This window comes from Spinacia oleracea, chromosome 4, assembly GCF_020520425.1.
Source record: "Spinacia oleracea cultivar Varoflay chromosome 4, BTI_SOV_V1, whole genome shotgun sequence".
NCBI lineage: Eukaryota > Viridiplantae > Streptophyta > Magnoliopsida > Caryophyllales > Amaranthaceae > Spinacia > Spinacia oleracea.
This window is the reverse complement of record NC_079490.1, coordinates 145,146,185-145,158,493: the sequence shown is the minus strand read 5'-3', so window position 1 is coordinate 145,158,493 and position 12,309 is coordinate 145,146,185.

The following is a 12,309-nucleotide window of genomic DNA, read 5'->3' as shown; positions in this document are numbered from 1 at the left end:
CTGGATAATACGAATGTACGAACTGAATACTTGTCGCGCCGTGGCCGAACTGAAGGAAATAATGACCTTGGTCCAAGTATGCATTCTATGTTAAGTCTAATAAATGCGGTTCAGTATTAATTAACAAGTTAATAATTCAGTGAGATCAAGTGAGCTGAATGCCTAGCTAGAGGCCGCTTCAGTTCAAGTGGAATTAATGATATTAATCCAAAGCTTACTCTTGACTGAACCCGTAGGGTCACACAAATAGTACGTAAACGGATCAATTATTTAATGGCATTAAATACTCTATCTATGGATATTCGGAATCGACGGATCTTGGTTTCAGTGGGAGCTGAGATCGTCACAAGCAAGAAATGAATACTCCGGAAACGATGATATTGCCGGAAACGGAAATATGGATCGTATCGGAAATATAAATATTATCCAAGTCGTAGATGTTGCCGGAAACGGAAACATGGTACGTATCGGAAAATATTATCGGAAATGGAAATATTGCCGGAATCGGAAATATTGCCGGAAACGGAAATATTGTCAGAATCGGAAATATTATCGGAATCGGAAAATAATTCTGGAAATGGAAATATTAAATATTTGTTCGAAACGGAAATTAATTCCGGAATCGGAAATATTAAATATTGTTCGTATCGGAAATGAATTCCGGAATCGGGAATTTAATCGGAAGCGTATCGTACGAATTAGCATCGGACGAGGCCCGCTAGACGAAGGCCCAGCACGAAGCCAGGCCATCGCCCAGCGAGCCGCACGCAGCAACGCACACCTCGACCAGGCCCAGCGCAAGGCCAGGGCCAGCCAAGGGCGCGCGCGCGCGCAGCACAACAACATGGGCGCGCGCGCACAGCACAACAACATGGGCGCGCGCGCGCGCAGCACAACAACATAGGCTGTGCGCCTGTCGTGGGCCGCAAGGCCTGCGCGGGTGCACGGCTTGTACGATGCGTGTGCGGAAATCCTAATCCTATTAGGATTTGTGCAAAGATTAAAATCCTAATCCTATTAGATTTGCTTTGTTATTTAGAGTCCTAATAAAGTTCTAATTAGCAAATCCACATCCTAGTAGGATTACAATTCCTTTTCCATACTCCTATAAATAAGTGCCTAGGGTCACAATTTATGGGTACGATTGAAGTATTCAAAGGGTAAGTTTTTGAAATATAAACCAGCCATACACTTGCAATAAGAGCCGAAAATATCCTAAGCACCTTAAGGGCGATTCTAGTTGGTCTAACTTGAGGCGGATCCGGACGTACTGTGGACTATCTACGGAGGGACGACGTTTGGAGTCCTAAAGACTTGTTCTTGTTCGGTTCGGGCGCAACTAGGGAAGGCATGCTACAACATGTATGCACCTATTCTATGCTAAATGATTATGTGTAAATAATATGCTTTCCTGGCTTTATGGTTTTTCCGCATGATTTATGAATTGTCATATGTATCATAACCTAACACGAACCACTCCTCTAAAAGACAATTCCGCGCTACCTCCGATGCAGTAGATCACTTGCGGTTGCCCTCCAAGGTTAACACGACACCAAGGTTTGTGTTCACTCACAAGCCTCGGTTGGAGACCACAATATTTGCCCAGAAAAACGAGAACAGTGTTTGAGAGAGAATTGTAGAGAATGCTTTATGTAATTTTGTGTTTATGGAAAACATAAGTGATGTATTTATATGAGAGCCGCAACAGCCATAAACGGCTAGTGGTGGAGTATACCACGTTTACTGGGTAATTAATCGGTAGTTAAAACGACATTTAGTGGAGTTAATGAGACAGTTACGGGATTAGTGGTTTGATTAATTATTTATGCCCGTTAGAATTAATCAAACCCCCACTGACCAAAAAGAAAGACCCGGACCACAAAACCAACCCCACGCCCGCGAACCGCATTCGCCAAGTACCAAGTACCAAGGCCCAAGGCCCACGACCCACGACCCATGGCCCAGCGCGCGACGTTTGTTTGTTGTGTGTCCACCCATGCCACTCTCATGCTTTTTTAAAAAAATGATTCCCTCAAGTCCCCAAATATAAACATTGAATGTGGTTTGTATTTTTCCCACGTGGGACTTTCCATATTCCCACATTTTCCCATTTCCCACTCATTTTCTTTTGTATTCTCACTAGGATTTCCAACAATCCCCCACATGTCCGAAGATGAGAAGAAAAAGGAAAGAAATAAAAGAATTGAATTTTTCTGGGCAAAACAAACAACTGAATAAGTGTCAATGTCTTGCGACTTGAATTAACACTTAGTGACATTCAAGCTAGAATCTCTTTCCTACCAAGTGACTTTCGTTTTGAATTTATTAGGAGGTTAGAAACTCATTACTCAAAGCACAAAATTGAACATGTATAATATTCTGAATCTCCGCCAATAAAAGTGACGCATTATACTGGCCATACGTCCATAACCTGAATGCTCATAGGTGCTCTAGAGAATAGCCCATGCAATTCTCATAGGAAGCGGCCTAACTTCCACACCTAAGTAGGTGAATCCCATCAAGTGTGAGCTACATCACACCACAAAAAATATGGATATGAGTTCATTAAGAGTAGTATGCTCAACCTCGTTCAATAATAGCAAGCACATCATAAACATCTAAGGAATGGACAAAAACAAAAATTTGTGCTTATGAATTATTACATAATGTTCCCCTTTGAAATCATAGTGAGTAGGAGTTTATTACCTTACAATTCATCCAATGGGCCTCAAGCCCATCCCCTCCGACGTTTCCAAAACTAGTTTCTTACATAGGCCTTTCGTTAACGGATCTGCGATGTTCTTTTCAGACTTTACATAGTCCAGTGATATCACTCCACTTGACATCAATTCTTTGACAGCCTTGTGCCTCAAACGAATGTGTCTTTTCTTCCCATTGTAGGCTTGGTTGTTTTCCACGGCAATAGCAGATTGCGAATCACAATGAAGTGCAACTGAAGGAGCTTGCTTCCCCCACAGTGGAATATCTGCAAGCACGTTCCTCAACCATTCTGCCTCATGACCTGCCAATTCAAGAGTAATAAAATCAGATTTCATAGTAGACATAGTAGTACAAGATTGCTTACAGTATTTCCAAGAAACAACTCCACCCCCTAAGGTAAAGACATAACCAATAGTGGAGTTGACTTCATCATTTCCGGATACCCAGTTGGCATCACAAAATCCCTCCAATGCTCCTAGAAACTTGGAGTAGTGCAATACCCAATCCATGGTACCCCTTAGGTACCTAAGCAACCGCCTAAAAGCACCCCAATGCTCATTGTTTGGGTTATGAGTGTACCTCAATCTACTTACAGAATAGGCAATGTCAGGTCTAGTATAGTTCATGAGAAACATAACACTACCAATAATTTTAGCATACTCAGATTGACAAACAGGATCACCTTTATTTTTCTTTAAATGGATGCTTATATCATAGGGGGTCTTGATTGGATCGACATCGAATGAATCAAACTTTTTAAGAAGTTTTTCAACATAGTGAGCTTGACTGAGACAAATGCCATTTGGAGTTCTAATAATTTTTACTCCCAAAATGACATCTGCCTCACCCATGTCTTTCATTTCAAATTTTAAACTTAAAAATTCTTTTGTTTCGTTCACTCGATCCAAATCAGTACCAAAAATTAGCATATCGTCCACATAAATACAGATAATCACACAACCAAAAGAATCATGTTTGTAATAAACGCAAGAGTCACCTTCATTTACATGATAGCCATTACCAGTCATTGTCTTGTCAAACTTGTCATGCCACTGCTTAGGGGGTTGCTTAAGCCCATACAATGATTTGACCAGTTTAAAAACTTTGTTTTCTTGACTTGGAACAACAAAACCTTTAGGTTGAGCCATATAAATCTCTTCATCTAAATCACCATTCAAAAATGCAGTTTTCACATCCATTTGATGCACAACAAGATCATGAATGCATGCAAGAGCAATTAAGGTTCTAATTGTTGCAATTTTATTTATAGGAGAGTATGTATCAAAATAATCAATGCCATGTTTTTGAGTGAAATCCCTTATGTAATACCTCGTATTTTTATAATATTTATAAATATATTTTATTATATTTATAAAGTATATTACGATTTATTATCATTTAAATAATATTTAAACGCATTGCATTTAATGTATTTTAATTAATTAAAATATTTATTAATTTAATTAATTACGAAACGAATTTAATTCTTGAGTCGGGAAATTAAATGAGTTGCAAATGATTTTTAAAGCTTCGGGTTTTAAATAAAAAGTCCAATTCGTTTTATTAATCGAGCCCAATCCAAAGAGTTTAATTTAAATCCTAAGCTAGCCCAATTCATTTAATTCCTAAGCCCAACTCAAATATCCTAAGCCTAGCCCATCAAGGGATTAGGGAGCCTATAAATAGGACTCCCCCATCATTAAATGAGCCCCTAAAATTCATAAACCCTATTTTTGCTTTGCTTGCCCAACACTCCTCTCTCCCTCTCTTCTCTCGTCCGCACGCACGCAACCGTGCTCGTGCCCTCGTGCTGCTCGGCCTCACGCCCAGCGCGCTGCCCCTGTGCCTTCGAGTGTGTCGCGCCCAGCGCTGCACTCCCTCTCGCCCTCTCTCGCTTTCCCTCACGCATCAGCGCCCAACCCTCGCTCTCTCCCTCACTCGCAGCCAGCGCTGCCCCCTTCCCCTTTGTCGCGCGCTGTTGTTGTTGTTGCTGTGGTGCGTTGTTGCTGTACCTCTCGCCCAGCCGCACGTACACTCCCTCTCTCTTGCTTGCCCAGCCCGCGCACTCGCCCTCGTGCCGCGCGGCTGTGCGCCCCCCTGTTGCTGCCTTTGTTCCTTCGCCCGCGCGCGCGCACACACGAAGTGTGTGTGTGTGTGTGTGTCCTTGTTCGTTCACTCAATTCTTTCGCCCAATCACATTTAATTCGTGGTTGTTCCATGCTATAGGCCGGATTGGTATAATTCTCTTCTTCCTTACCTATTCTATTTAAATTCCGTATTTTAAATTATTATATTAATATTGTTTTGAGTAATTAAAATGCTGGGAACCGGTTATGAATACCGTGGTTTGAGGATTTGCGTGTTGTGATTCATTAGGCTTGTTTTAATTATTAAAGGATGAATTTTCAGATTTGTTTATTGAATAAAGCATTGATTTTTATGATAATAAACTAGTGTTATTGGGATTTTCAAGTTAGGGCTTTAACCTAGACCTAATGGATCAATTGATTAGCATAATTAGGTGATGATTTTAATTATGATAATCAATTATATTTTCAGATTTGAATAAAGGTTTAAAGTGTCGATTTTTATTGATTTTAAAGGCGGAAAAAGTATGTTTTCGTACTAGGGATTGATTTTGCAAATTGAGACGTTTTTATTATTGAAAAACGATTGAATTCTAAAGTCTAAAGGAGATTTTAAATTTTATAAAGTTGCTGGAAATTTAATGAACATGGAAATAATTTAAGTTTCATTATTTTGATGATAGGAGGTGATTTCTAGTTGAGTGCTCGTTATTGCAAAGTGGCCCCTACGCTTAGGTATTCAAGGTACGTACAAGTCTAGGGCGACCACACCTTTTTGTCAATGACATTACATGATTGTTGATGATGTGAATTACATTATGTGGAATCATGTTTATTTTGGTGAACAAGCATGTGATTTGTGATGTTGGATTTATTGGATTAATTGTTGAACAAGCATGTTGAAATTATTATGAGTATGGATTTCATTGTCAATCATGTTGTTTAATATTTATGCATGTATGGTTTATTTCACATGCAAGGGATGAATTATTTATTTGTATGCTATTGTACGGGATGTCTAGCATACTTTGAGCCAATTATTCGTACCTCGTTGTACTATTTATTTTACCACATGTGAAGGGTTAGCTCACGTAAGCCACCGCACATGTAGGGTTCAGTTGGGAATATAATGTATGAAATGAATTAGGATTTGTCGTGGAAGGGCACAACCCTCATGTTAATGTGCATGATGTGGGGTCTCACTTTGGTAAGGAGGAACATAGTAGTAATATCACAAGTGTCTTGCTTGGTTGATCGCAAGTCCTAAAGCAATTAAAATAAGATTGTTTTGGTTGTTGTTTATTAATTATATGTATGCATGTTGTTGAGTCTTGAGTTCGCCTTTAATAAAATATTAATAAACGTAAAGTGCAACCTGAACAAGCTTCAAAACTCTTGGAACGTATATACCTTGAGTATGAACAATGGGGGGAGTCTTGCCGGAAAGCTCGTACTCCTACTAATGATACAAGACGTTGTTTCATTTATATTATGCGCAGGAATTCCGTCGGTATGGCCCGACACTCGGTATGGCCCGATTTTATTATTTATTATTTGGTGTATGGTTGGCTCCCATCACCTTTCCTTTATGGAATATTCTTTTGGCCCATTCGAAGCTTATTCTAATTAAATTGTGAGTCAAGAGTCGAGTCAAGTGTCGAGTCTTGTATTCATGATTGGTTGTTAATTATTATATGGATTTTGCATGTTGATTAGTACTTAGTGAGTGATGCATGTTTTAGTTTCATTCACTCTATGCTTGTAAGTACTCAGCTTTTGCTGACTACGTGCTTTGTGTGTTCTGGTCATGGCCTTTGCCTTAATGACCCTATGATGATCTATCATTTGCACTTGCATTGATGGGGAGTAGAATAAAATAGCAGGCTGGTAGATCGGAATCATGTGGCTTGGGATGATCGAGAGAGTTGCATGTTTTCGTATTTTGAACTATTTAACTTTACTTTAATTATGTTGAAATGTTTGAACTATTTATGTTTGGGTTTTTGGGCCATTATGGTTCCAAATTGTAGGAGGCCTCAATATTTCATTAATTATGGTTTTTAAAAGTTAGTTGACATTTAATTACGCTGCGTAATTCTGATAATAGCCTTAACCGTTATCACGGTGGCGGTAATGCTTTAGTAATTCCTTTATTTTAAGTTGGAAAATGGTTTTATAAAAGCAAGGAATTATTAGGGTGTTACACCTTACCACAATCCTGGCCTTATACTTGTCAATGGATCCACATGATTTCAACTTTTTCCTAAAGATCCACTTACAAGTGATGGGCTTGCAACCTCTAGGTAGATCAACCAATTCCCAAGTATTATTACTTAGGATTGAATGAAACTCGCTATCAATAGCCTATTTCCAGAAAACTGCATCAACTGGCCTCATTGCCTCTTCATAGGTTCTAGGGTCGTCTTCTAAATAAAAACATACACAAAATCATTAGTGATTAAGAGAGGTTCGGATAGAAAAGCAGTAACGAAATCATCACCATAACTTGTTTCCTTTCTTGCCCTTTTGCTTCTCCTTGGCTCTAAATCAGACTCATTATTAGTAGTGGAAGAAGGAGCAATGGGTAAAACATTAGAAGTGTTAGAAGATGGTACATCACTACTAATGCAAGAGATCATTAAAGGAAAAGTGTTTTCAAAAAACTCAGCATCTCTTGCTTCAATAATGTTACCACTTGCATAAGAGTTGTTAGCACCCTTAACTAGAAAAAGATAAGCAGCACTTTGATAAGCATAACCAATAAAGATAGAATCAACCGTTTTGGGACCAATCTTGGCCCTTTTGAAGCTGGGTAGGGTAACCTTTGCTAGGCACCCCCACACTTTCAAGTATTTCAGGCTTGGAGCTCGACCTTCCATAGCTTCAAGTATTTCAAGTATTGTCCAACTTCTTGTGAGGCACCCTGTTCAAAACATGACAAGCAGAAATAATAGCTTCCCCCCACATATTATCAAGAAGCTTGGAACTAATAAGCATTGAATTCATCATATTTTTTAAAGTTCTATTTTTTCTTTTAGCAATCCAGTTTTGTTCGGGTGTGTAAGGAGCTGTTGTTTCGTGAACTATACCATTTTGTTCACAAAACGCCTTAAGAGTGCTAGGGTCATACTCACCGCCCCTATCACTCCTAAGTCTCTTGATTTTCCTGTCTAGCTAATTTTCAACTTCAGCCTTGTACTTGAGGAACATCTCCTCGGCCTCATCCTTTGACATGAGAAGATAAACCATGGTAAATCTAGAGCAGTCATCAACAAAAGTAATGTAATATCTTTTACCACCCCTGCTCTCATAGTTTTTAAAATCCCCCAAGTCACTATGAACAAGTTCTAGTGCTTCTGTCTGCCTATCTATTGAATTAAAGGGTTTCTTTGCAAATTTTGCTTCAACACATACTTCATATTTTGCAAAATCAGTTTTAGAAAAGCTTGGAATCATGTTCAAGTATTTAAGTCTTTTAATTGAAGCAATATTAACATGATCCAATCTAGCATGCCATAAATCAATAGACTCAGCAATATAAGCAGTAGAAGTACTAGCTTTCTTATTCATAACTTCAATGGAAACATCAAGAGTAAACAACCCCCATTACAAAAGCTCTTTCCCACAAATACCCCATTGTTGGTAATAACTAGCCCATCAGAATCAAAAGACAGCTTCAAACCAACTTTTATAAGTAAACTACCAGATATTAAGTTCCTACGCATTTCTGGAACATGTAAAACATTAGTCAAAGTGAGAGTTATTGCAGAAGTGAGAGTGAGAACGATCTTCCCTTTGCCTTGGACAGTTGCAGAAGCAGAGTTACACATGAATACATTTTCACCATCAATCTTGTCATAGGAGGTGAACATTTCTTTGTTGGTGCAAATGTGTCTGGTTGCTCCTGTATCAACGATCCATTCAGCAACATCACCTGTCAGGTTAGCTTCTAAAACAACAGCAACAAAATTGTTAGGATCAACAACGACTTCAACAAGGTGGGCTTGATTCTGATTTGGCTTCTTTTTGACCCTGCAATCCCTGGACTTGTGACCACCTTTCCCACATTTAAAGCAGTTTCCCTTAAACTTATACTTTTGTATTTTCCCTTGAGGCTTGAACTGACTGCCCTTTCCCTTAAGCTTATCAGAATAGAAATTTCCCTAAAGTTCAACCAGATTAGTTTTAGCAGAACCAGAAAATACATATTGACCCTTATCCTTAATACGGTTCTCCTCCTCAATTTTTAGGTGACCTACGAGTGTCTCTAGGGTAAGGTCTTTCTTCTTATGCATTAACTGGTTCCTAAAATCCTTCCATGAGGGTGGCGGTTTCTCAATTAAAACAATAGCAAGAGTGATATCACAAATGTTCAAACCCTCAGCAGCCATAGCAATGCAAATATTCTCATAGGCATGAATCTGATCAATAATAGGTTTATCATCCTCAACTTGAAAGCCTAACCACTTACTAACACAATAATGTTTAGTACCAGCATCATCAGTTCCATACTTTTTATCTAAACCATCCCAAATATCCCTAGTATGATTATAACCCATATAAATATCAAGAAAAGCATTCGACATATGATGCAGCAACATTCCCTTACAAGTTCTATCATCCTTAGCAAACTTAACCTCAAAATCATGCAATTCATCATCATCATCAGGTTTCACTACATCAGAAATAACATACGCAACATTAATTTGTTCCAAATAAAATCTCATCCTAACAGCCCAACGTTTATAATTTTTTCCATCAAGAGGTTCCAATTTCGACATATCAGGAATAAGAAATTTCGACATATTCATAGCCATAACAGAACAATTGTCTTTTAAACTGATTGTTAGCTAAATAAAATAATTCGAACAACTTTGCTGGATAATACAAATGTGTGAACTGAATACTTGTCGCGCCGTGGCCGAACCACTGCTCTAAAAGACAATTCCGCACTACCTCCAATGCAGTAGATCACTTGCGGTTTCCCTCCAGGGTTAACACGACACCAAGGTTTGTGTGCACTCACAAGCCTCGGTTGGAGACAGAATATTTGCCCAGAAAAACGAGAACAATGTTTGAGAATTTGAGAGAGAATTGTAGAGAATGCTTTCTGTAATTGTGTTTTATGGAAAACAGAAGTGATGTATTTATAGGAGAGCTGCAACAGCCATAAACGACTAGTAGTGGAGTAGTGGTAGGTTACCATGTTTACTGGGTAATTAATGTGTAGTTAAAACGACATTTAGTGGAGTTAATGAGATAGTTACGGGATTAGTGGTTTGATTAATTCTTTTTGCCCGTTAGAATTAATTAAACCCACCACTGACAAAAAATAAAGACACGGGCCACAAAACCCACCCCACCACACGCCCGCCCAACGCCCAAGGCCCATGGCCCCCGGCCCGGCCCGCGCGCGCACATGTGTGTGTTGTGTGTTCACCCATGCCACTCTCATGCTTTCTTAAACAAATGATTCCCTCAAGTCCCCAAATATAAACATTAAATGTGGTTTTTTTTCCATGTGAGACTTTCCATATTCCCACATTTTCCCATTTCCCACTCATTTTCTTTTGTATTCTCACTAGGATTTCCAACAAGAACTAGGGAAGAGGCCAGGATTCTACCTAATGTAGCTATGAAAAATCAAGGTCTCTCTTACTCTATTCAAGCATGAACATATCTATATTATTAAAGAAAAGTGATGGTGAATGAGAGACTTCTAAACCTCAATCCCTCAACTCTAATTTATCGGCTAAATTAGGAAACATAATAAATTCCTTTTGCAAAAAATAAATAAAACCAATTTACATATCTTTAAATGTAGAGAATCTTTCTCTCATTTCTGCTCCAGATGCTCTAACATTCGGGCCACACTTCAGTGGAAATTTGAATAACAAAAAGCGTATGGATATTGAAAATTTCAAATATATTTCAAAGTTGCTAAGTTTAATCATCATCAATCTAATAAATATAGAAACATCTCCTTTTTTTTTCTTTTCTGCAATTAACTTATTTTACTCTTATAATTTTAAAAACATAGAAAATTTTAGTCAAGTGATATATTAAAAAAAACAAAACATTCAGAACTCCTTCTCGGCTTTAAAAATAAAAGTATTATTGTATTACCAATATTACTACACACTGTAAAAATATTCGATCAACTTATGTCAGTAGGAGAAGATATATATGTTATGAGAAACATGTAAGAATATAGATAATATAATTTATTTTTTTCATAATTACTATGTATTTATTTTCTAATTTGAATCATATTACATGGTCGGATTTGAGCTCCACGATTACTCATTTTAATAATAGTTCTCATGGTTGAATTTGACATCCATAATTAATCTTTTAATTAACGTTTTCACAATCAAATTTGACAATTTAAAGGCAAAGTTCATGATTCTTGGTGAGCTTGGGGGGGGGGGGGGGGGGGGGGGGGTTGGTGGTGGTTGATTTCAGGGTGGGTGGGTCAGGGTGGTTTTCATGTTTTTTACGAGGGTAATTTTTGTGCCGTGGATGGGATTGGACGCTTTTCGTTGATGGTGGGAGATGACATTTGAATTGGTTATGGGTTGGTTTGAAGGTTTTCGTCGGTAGTTAGAAGAATTTTGTAGTAGTTGGATAGGAATTTTGGGTGGTTTTGTCGAGCAATAGTGTCTCATAAGTAGGATAGGAGCTCGATCAAAACCCCTTTATTGTATTTTTTAAAAGAAGAAAATCAATCTAGCAAGATCAAACTAAACTTATTATCATTGGTGAGACTCAAATGAGGTCTAAAAAGTTAAAATATTTGTCTCATTGGTGAGACCATTATCTACCTCAAGACTCGCATACTCACATTATATTTCCAGCTCTTTCGTATCAAAAATATATATTAATATATCAAACAACCAAATAACAGATAAACATATACTCTGTATAATCAATCATTGTCAGAAAAATATTTCTTTTAGAAAAATTAATTAGCTAACACCCATAAAATCATACAATATCATTAACACAACTGAACTATCTTATCAACAACTGTATATGAAATACGTTTAGATCATGACAATTTATGTTAGACATCTAACAATAATTTAATTATCTAACAACATTGAGAAACTATTATTTATCATATAAATGTATACATCCTTGATGTATTATTAATTTCATAAGTGTTTCCTATTTATATTTATTGACATTCCCGTTATACATAGTACTCCGCAATTATTGTATCTATCATAATGCATTATTTTACTTGCTTCCTAATTTATAGAAGTCCCGTGCATTAGAACGAGCACAAACTAGTGGTTAATTACAAGATAGTGTAGGGAGCATGGCACACTACTACATAGCAATCCCACCCGATGATCACGTGTGGTTCAAGAGTCTAATGTTGTGTTTTTGATTTTATACCTATGTTCCCGATGGTCACGGTGACAACTAGGTAAATAGAAATGAGGCACAACACCCACTATAATCATGCTCCTATGATCATCAACACGATGAACAT